The sequence below is a fragment of the Hevea brasiliensis genome, chromosome 16 (assembly GCF_030052815.1).
Source record: "Hevea brasiliensis isolate MT/VB/25A 57/8 chromosome 16, ASM3005281v1, whole genome shotgun sequence".
Lineage (NCBI taxonomy): Eukaryota > Viridiplantae > Streptophyta > Magnoliopsida > Malpighiales > Euphorbiaceae > Hevea > Hevea brasiliensis.
Window position 1 is genome coordinate 4,968,373 of NC_079508.1, and position 20,551 is coordinate 4,988,923.

Sequence of the window (20,551 nt, forward strand, 5' to 3'; positions counted from 1 at the left end):
GGAAGCTATGGGTTTCAGTAGCCAAAACCAATGAAGAGTATCTAGAATGTAGTTTCTAAGTGTACCTCTTAGCCTTCTTTCTATTAGTATCATACTCCCGCCTCACATACTGCAAGAGATCCATAAATTTATCTGTATACTCATCCATACTCATACTAGCTGTCTATCTCAACTACTCAAACTCTACCACCTTTAACTCCCTAGAGCTTTCTAGGAAAGCCCAGTTGGTAAATTCTGCCATAAACTGAGACCAGGTCATGTTGTCGACCTTATCAGAAACATAAGCCTTGTACTATTCCTTTACCTTCTTACATTTCAAGATAAAGCCAGCCATCTAAGTTGCCCTACTGTCTCTGCCATCTAACTCATTTGCTATCATTTTGACTACTTTAACATACTTGAAAGGATCATCTCCCTCCTTGTATTTAGGTGCATCTAGCTTTAAGTAGTCTGTCATCTTTGCCCTACCTCTAACACTTGTCCTAGTCTCTTATGTCAAAACTATTGAGGCTTTAGGAGGTGGTGGTGGTGGTGCTTGCTTTCCTATAACTCTCTCCATGGGGTTCTAAGTTCCCATGGTGGCTGAAAAGCTATGGGGGTTATTGTTGGGGAGGATATATGGGATATGTGTTTAACTGTGGGAAGTAAGGCGGGTAGGGTATGAAGGAGGGATACTGAGGGTAGCTCATAAACCCGAGGTTTCTAAAACTTCCCTTTTGTGAATAGCCATATGCAAACCCATATTCCTACCCTTGCTAAGGTGGGGACACGAAAACTGACTCACCTCCTTCCTCTATAAAACTTTCTTTTTCTGTCCTTCTTATACTAGAAGGCTTAGGGTTCTCATGTTATTGCTGGAAGCCATGAGAACCCCTTCGTGCATCTACCGACATTCTAGGTGCACTAAAAGTTTCCCTATAAATTAGAAAATCAAGTTTTACCTTTTGAGAGATTACAGATGTAAACAGAACACTATAAATAATTTCTAGTATTTTTAATTCAAGAGATTGTTTGCTAATCTCTTTGAATGGATGAGAGATGAAGAAGAAGAGAAGGGAGAGCGGCCAAGGGTGGCAGCACAAAGAGATGAATGGCAGCCTATATTTTTGTTCTTTCATCCTTAAACTTATATAGCTAAGTCACCACTTAAAACCCTTGCCACATGTCACCTTCTGATTGACTCTAGGTTTAATTGACCCAATCACATTGTGCCAAGTGTTAAACCTATATTCAATCTTGTCTTTGAATCATGTAACTTTGATCATCTTACATGATTCAAAGACATATGGCAAGCTTATGTGTAGTGCCATCTGTCACCATCTCATGGTGCCACATGTCACCCTGTGAAATGACCAAAATACCCCTGTGTCTTAATTTTGAGTTCTCAACCCAAAATAATTATTTCTCTTCTTCTAATAAATTTATATCAAATATAAATTAATTAATAAATCTGTATTAATTAATTTCTCATTAATTAAATTCATGTTTAAACACTTTAAATATAAATTTAACTTATACTATACACCAATAACCTAGATTTGGTTTCAAGCCATGCTAGGGACTTTGCAATCTAATTGCAAACCAAACCTATTTAATTAATCAATTAAACTCTTTAATTAATTAATTAAATCAAATTTAATTTGTTGATTACTTGTGTATGTGTGTGACTTACTAGGCTCATTACTAATTAGCAATAAAACATGATATCAACTCTTAATATCATCAGAACTCTTTCTTACCATAAATGATTTCTCTAAATCATTTTATGCACCTCATAGACCATGGTTAACACCTAGCATAGCATGCCATGGCCACCCAATCAATAATAAGGTTTACCTTAAATGAACCTATAATCATATGTTACCATGCACTAGAATCCCTCTGTTACAAAATCCCAATTCGAGCTGGAGTCATGGTTTATATCAAACCCCATTTGCTATGAATATTATGTTCTCTTTTAATTTCAGTTCTTAATTAAAAATATTTTCTCATTAGAAACTCTTTTCTGATTAAATATATCTGTCCTGGCCAGGAACTTGAAATATCAAGAATAATTAAATGAACATAGGATTTTATCCCTATTTACTTAGAGGAACATATTCCATCTCGATCAACACCTACCTCCATATATAACTAGTAGGAGCCAACACATGCCCATATACCCATACACAGTACAAGTATGAAAGCAGTATCAAACTCAAACCACCTATATATAAGATAACTGTGCTATCTCAGGTCTAAAGATTATATGCACTGATATGATTTATGACAATACATCGATAAGAGTAAACTCCATGTGCTTGTCATAAATGTCACTGGTTTAGACTACTTATCTTGTATAAGTGCCTATCATGTTTGTTATATGGCATGAGACTCACCATTCCATCTTATTTACATCTCATATAAATAACTTGGGAACAAACATTATTACAATCTTTCTGGGTAAGTCATGTCCTTATTGTGAAGTATCCTCGATTGTGAATCTATTTATTATACTTTGTACTAGAAATATTGTCGCTCATATTCTTAACAACTTAAGAATAGAATTTCTAACAAAACATTAATGGACCTTTCTATTACACATAAATATGTTATGTAAATGGAAAAGTAAAAATGCCTTTTATTAATAAAATATGTACAAGATATATACTAAATGATATGCTCTAGGGCATACTACTAATAATCTCCCACTAGCACTAGAGCCATTCATTACAATACCTTAGATCCATCTTCTCAAGATGTCGGTCTAACTAAGCTTGTGACAAGGGCTTAGCGAATGATCAGCTGGATTTTCAGCTGATGCTATTTTCTGTATGGCTGCATCGCCTTGCCCAACTATTTCTCTGATAATGTGGTAGTGCCTTTCTATATGTTTGGATTTCTAGTAAGACCGGGGTTTCTTATATCCAAACAGCTTCTTTTGCAGCATATAATGCAGTAATATACTCAGCCTCTGTAGTGGAATTTACAGTCGTACTCTATTTGAAACTCTTCCAACTGACTGCACCTCCATTACAAATGAACACATATCCAGAGGTAGACTTTCTATCATCGATATCTGATTGGAAATCAAAATCAATATAACCATCCAATTGTAAGTCTCCACCTCCATATATCAATAATAAATCCTTAGTTCTTCTCAAGTACTTAAGGATATTCTTGACAGCTATCCATACTTATCTTATCCCTTAACTAGCATCTAGGTCCACTCATTTAACTTGGAGCTCTGATACTAACTTTGTAATGACCCAACCTGAGGGTGTGACACCCCTTACCCGTCTACAGTGTATCCGAGTAAGATATGTAATACGGTGTACCGGAACACTCTATTTTATCTTAATTAATTTTTATCATAGTTTTGAATATAACTTGTGAAATATAATTCATTTAAGTCATTTATTGACATTATAATTTATTTGAGGTTCCGAAAATTTTATAGAAAATCCGGCAGAGTACCGGCTAAAAATGGAGAAAACAGTTCTTCGGAACCTGTGAAAAACACTTCCAAAATCTCTTCCAAACAATCCCAACTCCATTTTATCAACAAGTCTTAATATGATTTTCAACAACCTTTCCATTACTCAAACATTCATTTCTCATGATGCTCATATACAAGCAATAAATAAATACTCAAATTTTACATTCATAACCACCATTTTCATTATTTACATGGACATCAAAATACATTACATAAGTTCAATTACATATGAGAAAATAAAAATTAGTTACAAAATACCAAAATGAAACCTAGTGTCCTACTAATGCACTGAAGATGGTGAGGTGACACGGACACTATGCAGAGCTGCATGATGGTCTCACCCAGTCTGCGGTCTACTGGGCTCTCGATCAGTATCTCCAGAACCTACGAGTGGCAAAAGCAACGCGCTAAGCAAAAATGCTTAGTAGTGCCAATAATAAAATAAAAAGAAATAACAGTAATAAATATGCATTGAATGTATCGATGTTCTACTTGTTTTGTACTCGTTATAATCATTTATTTCGTTAACTTTATCCACTTTCATTTTTTTAGTTGCCCAAGTAACCTATCTTGAGCATCGGATGGATAAACGGGTAACCGCACCTTCGTATCAAGTACCTCGGGCCGTCACACCATCGGTCACATATGTATCTCCCGGTGTGCAACAGAACAGCTAACAAGCTGAAGAATAATATGAGGCACGAGGCCAAGTCTCAACACAATGTCAAAATGGCTAAAAGCCATAAAATCACAGAATGGCATAATGCCATGTGCAGTACTGCTAACTGAACCCTATTGGCATGCCAAACTATCCAAACCAATCTTGTTAGGTATACTAGGGCATTTGATACTTTAGAATTCTTCAATTTTTGAATTTCAAGTTTTGATGTTACTATTCACTTCATTAGTCAACAAAAATGTTGACTTTTACATAGAAAATAGGTACATTGGTTTTGACACTCCCAACATACCACATTTTGCATTCAAAACTTGTTGGCATTAATCACCAATATCATTTCTAAGCTTAAACTAAGGGAGCAGAATTTTTCAGTTTTCATACCTAAACTTTACTGTTCCATTAGTTGCTGTTGCAGTGAGAATTTGAGAAAATGATAAGCATGAAAGTTGTTCCTTATTTTGTCTAGTTGAATTTCTTTTTTTGAATCACTCAATTTGGAGTTTTGTAGCTCCAGTTATGGTCCAAAAACCACAGCTGGCTGGATTGAAAAATTGCAGAACTGACCATATCTACAGTGCAGTGAACAGTGATTGCAACTGCCTTGTTGGATAGGTTCTGGTCATAATTTGGGGTAGGTTTCTTCATGAAAGTTATTTTTCTATATCTTAACTTGTTGCTGTAAAAATTTCAGGTCAATTGGGCCATTCTACAATGAGTTATGGCCAAATGAACAATTACTGTTCATTTGGTCATTCTGCAGAATCTGGTTGCAGGACATCCGGATTGGGGCCAGTTTTTGGTCCACTTGCTTTAGTCTTTTGGGCATGGTTTCTTCACCAAAATTGTGCCATTATATGTCTAGTTTCATGTTCAATTGGCCAAACACCAATTGAACCTACACAGCCAGAGTTATGGCAGTCCAAACAGGCTGGACTCACAGCCTCCCCTGCTACCTCACTAGGCAGCATACCAATTCAGTTTGTAATACTCTAATTCACTTCAAATTATGGTTAACTTACCTCAAATGGTCACTAATTGACCATTAGAATATTCACTCACCATTTCGTAAGCAAAGTCCAAGTTTCACTCCCAAAACCCTAATTTCCCTTTTCAATTCACACCACACACCTTAGTTAAACACTTTCATTCCTTACATATATATATATATACACTTTAAACACCCTCTCTAGTCCACTCTAAGTCCATCTAAACAATCAATCATGACCCTCACTAGGCTGCCGAATTCCATAGGGTACATATACCTAAGTTTTACTTCATTTAAGTTACACTTTCATGCTCAATTTAAGTCCCTAACATGGAATAAGAGAAATTTATGTATAAATAGGCACTAACCTCTTGTACGGCAGAATTTTCCAAGCTTAAACTTCACTTTATTTCCTTTTCTAGGCTGCCAAACACTTTAGCAAGGTTGAGTGACCAATTTTAGTGAAGGGACTTAAGGGTTTTGGGGTAAGGTTGGAGAGATCTTCAAGCTAAAATGAAGAAAAGTAATGGAGGGCTTTCCTTAGCCATGGTGCGGCTGGAATGAGGGAAGAAGATGGCCGTTTGTTTTTTAATTTCTTTGGTCTTTATTGTCTCTTTTATTAGTTAATTAAATGGTTGTTTAAGTGTAATTGGTGGGAACTTTTAAATGACATTATAATGATGTCATAATTTGCATTATATTGTATTTTTCTTTTATTTTCTTTTCTACTAACTTTAAATTAATTTTTCATCAATATTAATTCATATTTTATGTCATAATAATTATTTACTCAACTGGACAAGTCGGCCAAAAATCGTCTCTGAAGGCGAAATGACCAAAATGCCCTCCGTTTGGCTTAACGGGTCAAAATTGTCTGTACCGATTTAAAAATTTTTCTAAATATTTTCTTGGCATTCTAATGCCATAGGAACCTCAATGACCCTTCTCTGGAGTCCCAAAAATTATTTTATGAATTTTTCCCCAGGTCTAGGGCTCCTAGTTGCGAGAACCGCAACTTCCCTCTGGGTTACCCATCGCTTGGGCACCGGCTCATTTGACTTAGTTGTATTTTATTTCTAAAATTTTTGCTAAATTTTTCTTATTAATATTTGAGTTAATTATGGTCCCTCACTTTAGTTTAAATATTTTTCCGATCGTTCTAGCTGTCTGGACCAACACTGGTCACCGGAACAGTAGAATGTACAGAATTGCTACAGGGAGGGTGTTACAGAGGGCCGTTACCAGTGCTAAGGATCAAGTTAGCTTAAGGCTGTCAAAACTTACAGCAAGGCTAAAAACCTGTTAAACATAAGCATATCCCTGTATCTCACAATTCAAGCATACTCTAAACTATTATATTTTAGTTTTTTCATTCATAAATAACATAGAATTGGCTCAGGATTTAAACTTGTACATACATAAAAATCACTAAAGTATAATTAGTTCATACACACCTTCTCATATGAAGAGTTAGCTTAGATTTCAGACATACATAATTACATCACTTATGCTTAAGATAAAACATATATAAGAAATCTTGAATGTCAGCACAGTAACTATTCCTTCACATATTACATGTCCACTAAACATACATTGTACATAGGAAAATTCTATGGTTACTCTTGTTGCTCAATTCTCCAAAGAACTCTTCTATTCTTGCACTCCTAAATTTGGGGTTAAGAGAAAGGGGTAAGCATTGAAGGAGCGGAAGCATGGTGATGAGTTCATTAGAGCATTGAATTTTAAAAATTTTCTTCTAGGGTTACATGCATCATGCCACATCTCTTATGTGCCTAATTAATTTCAATGTTCAATTGCATATTAAAATACTTTTAATATGTATTAGGATCTATATTTGTAATTCAAGAATTAACAAATTAATTCATTTAAACCCTAGTTTAAAAGAGGAGTTAGAGCACTAATCTCTTTGATGCACTATGGATGTAATTGGCACCTTTAGGAAGCACCTAGGACCCTAAGTGTTGTCCCTCTAGCTTGTCCACACCAAGATCACCAATGGGCAGCCCCCAATTTGCTTTTCAAGCCTTTGCCAACCAATTATAAATTGGGTTTTTGCCTTTAGAGAAGTTGTATGTGTGTATAGGACACTAGAAACAATTTCTAGCAATTTTAATTCAAAGGGAATGGAGTGATTCTCTTTGAATTGATGAGAAAAGATAAAGAGAAGAGAGGGAGAGAGGTGTGCCACCACACATAAGAGAGAAAGGAGAGGTGGCTAATTTTTTCTTATAGCTTCTCTTTATATAATTAGATCAAGTAATCACTTGAACCTTTGCCACATGTCACCACCACATTGCATCTTATTTTTAATTGACTTAATCACATTAAGCCAAGTGTCAAAGCCAGAATTAATCTTGACTTTGATCACCTTGCATAATAGGAAGACAAATGGCAAACTTATATGATGCATGGTGCCACAAGTCACCATCTCATGGTGCCACAAGTCACCATGTGAAATGATCAAATTACCCTTATGTTATAATTTTGAGTTCTCAACCAAAATCATTATTTGTAACACCCCAAACCTCCGAGTTATGAATAGTACCATTTTTGGTCTGTGACTAGTACTATTCAAAGACACCTTGAGGACTAAAGATAAATAGAAAATTAATTGAGATAGACACAATAAAAATTCAAGTGACCCAAAAATATAAGGATTCACCGGGTATATTGTAAAAAAGGGATTATGACCTGATAAAGGGCATTTTGGTCAACTCACTTTAAGAGCTGATTTTTTTATCAAAATGTCAATTTAATTAAATGAAAATAAAATATTGAATTATGAAGAAATATTGAGGGAAAAATTAGAGTAAAAGTGAAAAGAAAATAAAAGAGATAAAAAAATTCTAGAATATAAATTCCACTTATTTTGACCTAATTAAAATTTAAGGGACCAATGGGCTTTGAACAACTCATTAAATGAATTAAAAAGGAATAAATAAGTATAAAAGAAAACAAATTTCCTTCTCTCCCTTCTTTCATACTGCCACCCATCTTCCGTCTCCCTCTCTCTTCATTTCTCTTCTTCTCCTATCTTCTTCCACCATTATTTTCCCTTTCAAGTCTTGATTCACTTGAATTCCCTTCATAAATCCCATAACCCACTAAAAGAAAAGATCAAAGAGAACTTTGATTGAGGCATTGGAGCAAGTAGAGCAAGAGAAATTGGAAGAAAAATTGAAGTTGGAAAGAAATCACTTAAGGTAAGTTTCTTTTCATGTTAGATTAGTTGTATAAGCCTTGAATGAAGTTAACTTATGATGATATTTCATGAGAAATTGAAAGGAAACATGCATGGAACCTAAACTAGGGTTTTGGCCAAATTGGAGAAAAATTAGGATTTGATGTATTTTCTTGAAAATGATGATGAAATCAAGCTTAGTTGAAGTAGTATGCATGATTAGAGTAAAGAAATTGCATGAAATGTGTATAAATTTAATTATGGGAGATTAGAGTTCATGGAAAAATTGGGTTTTGGTGCTAGAGAGTGAAATTGGTGTGTGTAGTGTTAAATTTTGATCATTTGAGGTTTATTCAGTTTGAATTGACATTAGGTTAATGAATGGAAATAATGAAATTCTAGGATTAGGAAAAATTTCAAACTTTGGTATTTAGAAAATGTGGATTTTGTGCTAGAAAGTGCCATTGATGTGTCAATGCTAAATTATAGTCATTTTGGGTGAATTAAATGTGATTTGAGGTTGGTTAATGGAAGTAATTGAAGAAATGAAAAATTGAACTTAGGGCAGAATTTTGCACACTGAATTTAGTGAGTTTGGAAGCCCATAACTTAAGCTACACAACTCGAATTGGTGTGAAAACTAATTGAAAACGAAACTTAAGACATAGAGCTAGAATTTTTGTGAAGATACCCTGCCCCGAAAATGACCTTAAGCTATCTGAAATGAGCCTTGAACTTAGAGACAAAATTCTGGAACCTACAGAATTTGACCATATGAATAGTAAACTTTGCATGGCTATAACTCTCTCTAGAAAACTCTGATTTAGGTGATTCTTAAACCGATAGAAACTTAAAACATAGTAGAACATTTCATATGAAGAACTTGAGGCCAAATTATGGACTTAACCCAATCAAACTGTTAAGCAAATTTGAATCACTGAATCTATAGAAATCTGGAAATCTACAGATTTACCATATGAACAGTAAATTTTGCATGGCTATAACTCTCTCTAGAAAACTCGGATTTAGGCGATTCTTGAACCGATGGAAACCTAAGACATAGTAGAACATTTCATGTGAAGAACAATAGACCAAATTATGGACTTAACTTGATCAAATTGCTTAACAAATTTGAATCGATAAATCTACTAAAACTGAAACTGCAGGGTGAATAGTGACATAAATAGCAATTGTGTTTTAGTCATAACTTGAGCTACACAGCTTTGAATTAGGCGATTCAAAAAGGAAAATAAAGTTAAGACCCAGATGAACAATTTTCATGAAGAACACCTCACCAAATTTTGATCAAAACTAGGTAAAAATTGGGTTCAAAGATTGGGGCACCAAGTTGCCCAAAACCAAAATTTTCTAAAATTTGCAAAGCTAACTTGGGATAAATTAGACATGCATGTAATGAGTTTTTGGCAGAAATTGAGATTGGTATTGAGGTATTCTACTTGTGTATTTTCAGTAGAAAAAGATATTGGAACAGACAAGGAATTATGAGTAAAGAGAAAGGAGAGCATTGAAGGTTTATGCACAACTATCCTTTTCTTCGTTTTTAAACTTGTAAATTGTTTGGAATGTGTTTATTTAAATGAGTTTGCTTTGAACAAGTTTACTTTGACTGAAATATAGTTTTTCTCTTACATTTATGAAATTTGGGTGTTGCCACCTTTATATGGATATTATGATGAATTTAAATGTGTTTATTGGTTTATAAATGTAATTGTTGAGTGGGAAAATTTTGGAAACTGTTTTGAAACCACAGTTAGCATGACAGTCCCTTTGGGAACTCCCCCGGTAGTAACGGCTACTTAGGGTTGATAATGGATATTGATTATGTCTCCCATTAATAATGGTTAGTGGGGTAGGACTACATGAGTACTCATTAGCTAGCTAGCCCTTCCCTCATTAATAAAGGTTAGTGAGGTTGAGATTGCTTTATTGTGATGTACAACACGGCACTGATCATGAAATTTTATGTCATGGCCTAAACTGTGTGTTGATGTTGGCAACACTAATGCTTTGTGAATTGTGATTTATGAAGTCTGATTTCTCATTTGAAATGTTATTCCAATAAATTGCTCTTATAAACTTAGAACTATTGTGAAGTTTTCATGCTTAAGAAAAATGTGATTTATTATGCTTTGACAAATTGTATTTTACCTTAAGTTTTAAAGTTATTAGTTGTGCACCACTGAGTGATATACTCAGCGATAGCTTCTTTATGCTGTCCCAGGTAAGGGAAAGGAGAAGGCTGCAGAGTGAGAGACTTAGAAACAGCATTTTGGTATTGATTGTGGATATTTACATTAGTTATACCCTTGTGATTCCTTTGGATGTATTTTGTACCTATATGTATGGATGTACGAACATTGAGCAGTTTGTATTTAAAAGCATTGCATTGCTATCACATTTTGAGTTTGCAACTATTTTGTATTTTATTTTGAGACTTATGAAAATGTAACTTTTGCAATATTTAGTCTATCATTATTTCCAATGAATGTTTACATGGAATTTTAACTATTCTCATGCAGTTTTTCCGCAAAAGAATTGATAAGATAAAAAGCTATGATTTGTTTTAAAATCCTTTGTAGCATAACTAATGGGTTATCAGTAGGTGGAGTTCGGTAATTCATTAGGTATGCTATGGAAACATGTCATGCCTTACCAGGGATAAGGTGTGACATGTTTTAGTGGTATCAGAGCTTTGGTTTTTATACAAGTTTTGAAGTTACATGTTTGAAAATTTTTTATAAGTACAATTGCTCAACAGTCATTAATTGATACATATAGTGCATTACATCATAAATATGGACTAATGGAGGGAAATCTCCTTATGTTGGTTGTCCAGGGAGTAAAATTCTTTGTGATTCAGTATGGAAGAGGGGGATCACACAGTAGAATAATTCATAGCAGCTGAAGTATAGGGGGAGGCCCCAGCTCCTCAGAATGCCAGTGGGTCAGCTACACCCGTCCCGCCTATATAGTTTCCTGCTCATTTCGCTCAGCAGATGGCTGCACTATTTTAGCAAATGGCTGGCAATATTCCAGTCCAAGCTCCTGTGCAAACACCTCCAGTGCAACCACCACCTCCAATCAGACAGTATGAAAAGTTAATAAAGTATGGGGCGATAAAGTTCAAGGGTACAGTGGACCCATTGGAAGTAGAACAATAGCTTGAGAGAATGGAGAGAGTATTCAAGAAATTACACTGCACATATGATATGAAGTTTAAATACTCTATTTTTTTTTATTACTAGGGGATGCTTATGAATGGTGGAACACCATTCCCCGCAGCCTGGTAGAGCCTCCAGTCCTGGCTTGGGAAGATTTTTTGAGGGAGTTTAGATAGAAGTATGTTCCTTACACGTATGTGGATATGAAGCTACAAGAGTTCCTGAGTCTGAAGCAGGGTGATAGGACTGTGGCAGAGTACGAGAGGGAGTTCTCTCGCTTGAGTCACTATGCTGGGAGTTTACTCACCACTTGCAAAGACAGATGCAAGCGCTTTGAAGCCGGATTGAGGCCTATCTTAAGAATGCAAGTAGTTGGGTTCTGACATGAGAACTTCTTAGAATTGATATCCCAAGCCTTGGAATTAGAGATGATTGAGTTAGAAGGAGCTATTAAAAAGGGAACAGAAGAAAAAGAGAAAAGTGGGAAGGCTTCAGGTCAGAGTTCAAGTAGCAATCCTGGTAAGAGAAAGAGCTTTGGGGGACCAAGTTACAGAGGATTTAGTAGGGGAAGATTCTTAGGGTAGAGGCCACCTAGATCCAGACAACAGACATCTAGGGGCTCCTTTCCTGCTCGTACCTGTGAAACTTATGGCAGGAATCATGGAGGAGTATGTTATAAGGCCATAGGAGCCTGTTACAACTATGGTGGAAGTGGGCATTTCGCTAGAGATTGCACTAGTACTCGCAGGTCTGTGCTGCCTACCACTACTGAGGGATCTATTCAAGGTTCTGCTTCCAAAGGACAACAGACAGCTAATAGAGGCCGAGGCAGGGGTAGAGGTAACACTTCTAGCAGCCAGGGAGTAGCGAGCCAACCAGAGTAGAGTGGTGCACCAGTCAGGGTGTACACTATGCGCTAGAGGGATGAAGCTGAAACATCAGATGTTGTGGCTGGTACTTTCTCCATCTTTGGTAGCAATGTATACGTGTTGTTTGACCCTGGTTCTACACATTCTTATGCTAGTGCCAGCATTGCATGTTCTGTTGCCATTCCTTGCTTGAAAATGGATTATGATGTGCTAGTGACTAGTCCCTTAGGGTAAGAGGTTAGGGTGAACAAATTGTATAAAGATTGTCCTTTAGTGATCCAAGGACATACATTCCTGTCAGACTTAATTGACATGCCCTTATGAGATTATGATATCATCTTGGGCATGGATTGGTTAGCTAGGCATCATGCCATGATCGATTGTAGACTGAAGACAGTCACTTTTGGTCTTCTCGAGTATGCAGACGTAGTGATACACGGGGAGAGGCAGTTATTGCCATCCAACATCATTTCAGCTGCACTTACTGGAAAGATGATTAGAAAGGGATGTGAAGCTTATCTAGCTCATGTGATAGACACCCAGGTGGGGAGTCTAGATCTTAAAGATATTCCTATGGTATGGGATTTTCCGGATGTCTTTCTGGAAAAATTACCGGAATTGCCTCTTGAAAGAGATGTGTAGTTTGAAATTGAGACTATGCCTGGTGTGGAGCCAATCTCCATCACTCCTTATAGGATGGCACCTACTGAGTTAAAAGAGTTGAAGGTGCAATTGCAGGAATTATTAGATAAGGGTTTCATCCGCCCTAACGCGTCACCTTGGGGAGCACCAGTATTATTTGTGAAGAAGAAGGACGGTACTCTCCGCCTATGCATAGACTATAGACAGTTGAATAAGGTGACCATAAATAATAGATATCCTCTGCCATGGATCGATGATTTGTTTGATCAGTTGAAGGATGCAACTGTATTCTCCAAAATTGACTTGAGATCGGGCTACTACCAGTTGAGGGTGCAGGAGCAAAGTATTCCTAAAACTGCCTTTAGGACTTGGTATGGCCACTATGAGTTCTTGGTAATGCCATTCGGGTTGACTAATGCTCCAGTTGCTTTTATGGGCTTGATGAACACTATCTTCAGGCCATATTTGGACTAGTTTGCTGTGGTGTTCATTGATGATATTTTGGTGTACTCAAAGAATGCAGAGGAACACAGCAAGCACTTGATGATCGTATTGTAGACTTTGAGGGAGAAGCAGTTGTATGCCAAACTGTCAAAATGTGAGTTTTGGCTAAAGGAGATTTCATTTTTGGGGCATATTGTATCTGCAGAGGCTATCCAGGTGGATCCTCACAAAGTAGAAGTCATTCTTAATTGGAAGCCACCTAAAAATGTCAGGGAAGTTTGGAGTTTCTTTGGTTTAGCTGGGTATTATTAAAGGTTTGTGAAGGGATTCTCCATGCTAGCATCTCCACTGACCAAGCTACTTAGGAAAGATGTAAAATTTCAGTGGACTGATCGGTGCCAGGAAAGTTTTGATGAGTTAAAGAGGCGTTTAACTGAAGCTCCAGTCTTAACCTTGTCCACTTTGGGTAAGGAGTATGCCATATACAGTGATGCTTCTCATAATCAATTGGGTTGTGTGTTGATGCAAGATAGGAATGTCATTGCCTATGCTTCATGCCAGCTTAAACCGCATGAGAGGAATTATCCTACGCATGACTTGGAGTTGGTAGCCATTGTCTTTGCCTTGAAGATTTGGAGACATTACTTGTATGGGGAGAGATGTTATATATATACAGATCATAAAAGTTTGAAGTACTTGGGCACACAAAAGGAGTTAAATTTGAGGCAGAAGAATGGTTAGAGCTGATAAAAGGTTATGATTGTTTGATAGACTTTCAGCCTGGGAAAGCTAATGTTATAGTTGATGCTTTAAGTCGCAAGACTATGGATGGTTTGAGGGTTTCTCCATTTTCCATGGTGCATGAGTTAAGGGCATTGCATGCTAATTTGGAGATTAATGAAGATGGGCAGATGGTAGCTATTTGGCAAGTGAAGCCAATGCTGGCAGAACAAATTAAAGCAGTTACACAGAAGGATGATAAGTATGTGAAGTTAATGGAAGAGGCTCGGGATGGCAAGAACCCAGAATTATCAGCAAATGATGAGGGCTTGTTGCTATATAAGGGTAAAATGTGCATTCCTGAGAATATTGAACTAAGGCAGACCATTTTAAAGGAAGCACATGATTCACCTTTTGCAATGCACCCTGGTGGAACCAAAATGTACAGAAGTGTGAAAGAGCACTATTAGTGGAGAGAAATGAAGAAAGACATTGCAGAATTTATTGCCAAATGCCTAACTTGTCAGCAAGTAAAGGCAGAATACCAAGTGCCTGCAGGGTTGCTACAGCCATTGCCAATTTCTGAGTGGAAATGGGAAAGAATCTCTATAGATTTCGAGACAAGACTTCCACGTACACAAAAGAATCATGATGCAGTTTGAGTTATTGTTGATAAATTGACCAAGTCTACACACTTTTTGCCAGTGAGGATGGATTACAGCCTAGAAAGATTGGCCAAACTGTACATTGATAATGTGGTGAGGTTACATGGAGTGCCAGTGTCTATTGTGTCGGATAGAGACCCAAGGTTCACTTCTAGATTCTAGGGTAGTCTCCAAAAAGCCCTAGGAACTAGATTGAACTTTAGTATAGCATTCCATCCACAAACAGATGGCCAATCTAAAAGGATGATTCAGATTTTGGAGGATATGCTTCGGGCTTATATGATTGAGTTTTAAGGGAGTTGGGACACACATTTGCCTTTAATTGAATTTGCCTACAACAACAGTTATCAGTCAAGCATCAGGATGCCTCCATATGAAGTACTTTATGGCAGAAAGTGTAGAACTCCCTTGTGTTGAGATGCAGTGGGCGAGAGGAAGTTAATTGGCACAGAATTAGTGCAACAGACGGAAGAAAAGGTTAAGCTCATTAGAGACAGACTCAAAGTTGCAATGGATAGATAGAAGTTCTACATTGACCTAAAGAGAAGAGATATTCGGTACAGTGCAGGTGACAAGGTGTTCTTGAAAGTTTCCCCATGGAAGAGGATCATGAGGTTTGGTAGGAAGGGGAAACTAAGTCCTCGCTTCATTGGGCCGTATGAGGTTCTGGAAAGAGTGGGTCCATTGGCATATAGACTTGCATTGCCTCCAGAGTTGGAAAAGATTCACAATGTCTTCCATGCCTCCATGTTGAGGAGGTACAAATAAGACCCCTCTCACATTTTGCTAGTAAAAGAGATTGAGGTGAATCCAGACTTGACATATGATGAAGAGCCCATAAAGATCTTGGCATATGAGGTGAAGCAGCTGAGGAACAAGCAAATACCTTTAGTGAAAGTGCTATGGAACCATCATTCAGGCCAGGAGGCTACATGAGAGCATGAGGAGGACATGAGGAGACAGCACCCACAGCTATTCAGAAACTGAGACTAGGTAAATTCGAGGACGAAATTTATTTTTAAGGAGGAGAAAATTGTTAACACCCTGAACCTCCGAGCTATGAATAGTACCATTTTTGGTCCATGACTAGTACTATTCAAAGACACCTTGAGGATCAAAAATAAATAGAAAATTAATTGAGATAGACACAATAAAAATTCAAGTGACCCAAAAATATAAGGATTCACCGGGTATATTGTAAAAGAGGGATTATGACCCGATAAGAGGCATTTTGGTCAATTCACTTTAAGAGTTGATTTTTGACCAAAATGTAAATTTAATTAAATGAAAATAAAATATTGAATTATGAAGAAATATGTAACACCCTCCCGGTAGCAATTCCGTACATTCTACTGTTCCGGTGACCAGTGTCGGTCCGGACAGTTAGAACGTCCGGAAAAAATATTTAAACTAAAGTGAGGAACCATAATTAACTCAAATATTAATAAGAAAAATTTAGTAAAAATTTTAGAAATAAAATACAACCAAGTTAAACGAGCCGGTGCCCTAGCGAGGGGTAACCTAGAGGGAAGTTGCAGTTCTCGCAACTAGGAGCCCTAGACCCGGGGGAAAAATTATAAAATAATTTTTGGGACTCCAGAGAAGGGTTATTGAGGTTCCCATGGCATTAAAATGCCAAGAAAATACTTAGAAAAATTTTTCAATCGGTACAGACAATTTTGACCCGTTAAGCCAAACGGAGGGCATTTTGGTCATTTCGCCTTCAGAGGTGATTTTTGGCCGACTTGTCCAGTTGAGTAAATAATTAATATGACACAAAATATGAATTAATGTTGATGGAAAATTAATTTGAAGTTAGTAGAAAAGAAAAGAAAAGAAAAATCAATAAAAAAGCCAAATATGACATCATTAGGATGTCATTTAAAAACTTCCACCAATCAAAATTAAACAACCCTTTAAACTAACCAATAAAAGAGATAAACCAAGACAAAAGAATTAAAAATGCAGCTGCCTTCTTCTTCTCCAATTCCAGCCGAAACTTTGCTTGCCCTAAACCTCCATTAATCCTTCAACCAAAGCTCAAGTTCTCTCCTTATTTCACCATAAATTTTCCTACTCCATTCACTAAAACTTATCCCCACATCACAAGGTAACTCTAGGCAGCCACAAAGAGGAGGAATTCTAGAGTTTTCACAAGCTCAATAAGTTGAGCAAAGAGGTTAGTGCTTTATTTCCTCTCTCATTCTTTTAATCTTTGTTAGAGCATCAAATTAAGTTAAGAAATTGTAATAATTTGAAGTAAATTATATATGTTAGAGTATCTTCAATTTTCGACAGCCCTAAGGAAGGAATTATTTTGATTGTTTTGATGGACTTAGAGTGAACTAGAGCCTATGTTTAAAGTGTATACATATACACATACAAAGAATGAAAGAATTAACTAAGGAAATTTGTGAAAACTCATATGGAACTAGGGTTTTGAGAAGTGAAAATTTGACTTGGCTTAGGAAATTGTTAGAGAACATTTTAATGGTCAATTAGTGACCATTTTAGGTAAGTAGATCACAATTTGGACTGAAATATAGCATGGCAAAGTGAATGTATAGGCTGCCTAAGGACAGCAGCAGAGTGGCTGAGATTCCAGCCCACTTGGACAGCCATATCTTTGGTTGTGTAGGTCCAATTGGTGTTTGGCCAATTGGACATGAAACTAGGCTTATAATGGCACATTTTTGCTGAAGAAACCATGCCCAAAAGACCAAAGCAAGTGCACCAAAACTTGGCCCCAATCCGGACACCCTGCAACAGCACCTGCAGAAATGACCAAATGAACAGTAATTGTTTATTTAGCCATAACTCACTGTAGATATGGTCAATTGACCTGAAATTTTTACAGCAATAAGTTAAGACATAGACAAACAACTTTCATGAAGGAATCTACCCCAAATTATGACCAGAACCAATTCAAAAATGCAATCACAGTCACTGTTCATGGTACTGTAGATTTGGTAACTCTGCAGTTTTGGCAATCCGGCCAGCTGTGGTTTTTGGACCATATCTGAAGCTACAAAACTCCAAATGGAGTGATTCAAAATAGGAAACTCAACTAGACAAAATGAGGAACAACTTTCATGTTTACCATTTCCTCAAATTCCCACTGCAACAGTGCTCAATGAAACAGTAAAGTCAGGCTTCAAAATCTGAAAATTCTGCCCTTTTAATTTAAGCCTAGAAATGGTAATGGTGACTAATTCCAACAAGTTCTAAATACAAAATGTGGTATGTTGGGAGTGCCAAAACCAATGTACCTAATTTGTACATAAACGTTAACATTTTAGTTGACCAAAGAGGTGAATAGTGACACCGAAACTTGAAATTTAAAGATTAAAGAATTTTAAAATATCAAATGCCCTAGTATACCTAACAAGATTGGTTTGGATAGTTTGGCATGCCAATAGGGTTCAGTTAGCAGTACTGCACATGGCAATATGCCATTCTGTGATTTCATGGCTTTTAGCCATTCTGACCTTGCATTGAGATTTGGCCTTGTGCCTGAGATTATTCTGACTTGGTAGTTTGCATTACACCGGGAGATGCATATGTGACTGATGGTGTGATGGCCCGAGGTACTAGATACTTAGTGCCAGTTTACCCGTTATCCAGTCCAGTCATCTAGTGTACGTTACTTAGGGCAACCAAATGAATAAAAGTGGACAAAGTAAATGATATACAAATACCAAACAAATAAAACATATACATTCGTTACATATTTATTTCTTGCTATTTCTTTTATTTTATTATTGCACCACTAAGCATTATTGCTTAGCGCGTTGCTTTTGCCACGCGTAGGTACTGGAGATACTGATCGTGAGCCTAGTAGACCGCAGACTGGGTGAGTCCATCCTGCAGATTCGCACGATGTCCGTGTCACCTCAACTTCGATTGCATTGGTAGGACACTAGGTGTCATTTTGGCATTCTGTAATTAATTTTGATTTTCTCATATGTAATTAAACTTGTGTAATGTATATTGAGGTTCATGTAAATTATGAAAATTGTATTTGTGAATGGAAAAGTAAATATCTATTTGTGATTTATACTTGATCATCACATGTGATGGATGATTGAGAACTGAAATTGAGAAATGTTGTTGAGATCTTGATATTGAGACTTTGTTGATGAATTGAAGTTGGGATTGTTTGGAAATTATTTGGAAGTGTTTTTAACAGGTTCCGAAGAACTGTTTTCTCTATTTTTAGCCGGTATTCTGCCAGATTTTCTATAAAATTTTCGGAACCTCAAATAAATTATAATTTCAATAAATGACTTAAATAAATTATATTTCACAAGTTATATTCAAAATTATGATGAAAATTAATTAAGATAAAATAGAGTGTGCCGGTACACCGTGTGGCATAGCTTGCTCGGCTACACTGTAGACGGGTAAGGGGTGTCACATTTAGTGGTATCAGAGCACGGTTTAGGCGTTTCTGGGCCTAGATTGAGTCCATACCATGCATTGCATTTGTAAGAGTCGAGGTGACACTAATGCAGATCTGTTTGTCTTTGTTAAATAGGATATGGACCCTTCATCACAGAGAGCAGTCGAGGAGGAAGTGGAGAGTCATGCTCCACCTGCAGCAGCTGAGACTGGGGGTAGGGGAGAACCTACTCTGCCAGCTCAAGCAGAGCCTACTCAGCCTCCACAGGCCATGTTCCAGCAAATGGCCGATTTCTTTAGACAAATGGCCGGAGTAATGCCAGCACCACCACCACCACCACCTCCACAGCAGAAATCACACCTGGAAAGGCTAAGAAAGTTTGGAGCAGTGGACTTTTTCGGTAAGAGAGAAGATGACTCATTGCAGGAATTGGTTGAGCAGGCAGGCGAGTTCTAAAACAACTCAACTGCACCCCAGAGCAAAACTTAGAAGCTGCCATATCCCTGTTGCAAGATAATGCCTACGAATGGTGGGATACTATGTCCAGTGAAGTGCAGCCAGAAGCTGTAACTTGGGACTTCTTTCTCTCCGAATTTAAGAAGAAATATGTGGGTACTGTATACCTAGAAGAGAGAAGAAGGGAGTTTATTAATCTGAGGCAGAGACAGTTGTCAGTGGCCGAGTATGAGAAGGAATTTGTCCGATTGAGCCGCTATGGAAGGGAGATAGTCCCTAATGAAGCTGAAAGGTGTAAGAGATTTGAGGAGGGACTAAATGACAACATAAAGATCCAGCTCACTGCCTTGGGAATCACAGAATTTAGCAAGTTAGTAGAAGCTGCAATAAGGGTTGAAAAAGTGAGAATCAGTGAGCAGACCAGAAGGGATAGACAGCAGAAGAGGGGCCCGGGTCAGTCTAGCTCATCTCCTGCACCTGGGAAGAAGTTCAGAGGTCCATCTACACAGAGTTCGGGTCAGCCACACGGTGGGAGTCGATCTCGGGGCCAGTGCCACGATTTACCCCTAGGAGAGGTCGGTCTACACCATCGGTGGGCGCTCTCCGAGGATGGGGTTCGAGGACCAGCCCGAGAACCTCGCATGTCCACACCATGCGAAGTGGCACAACGGGGAGTGTTGGAGAGTGACTAGTGCCTGCTTAAGGTGTGGGTCAACAGAGCATCAGTTGAAGAACTGTCCACGCAGAACTACTACAGCTGCTCCAACACAAGCAAACAGACCTGCTCCTGCACCGTAAAGAGGTAGAAAATCTGGCAAATCTGACGC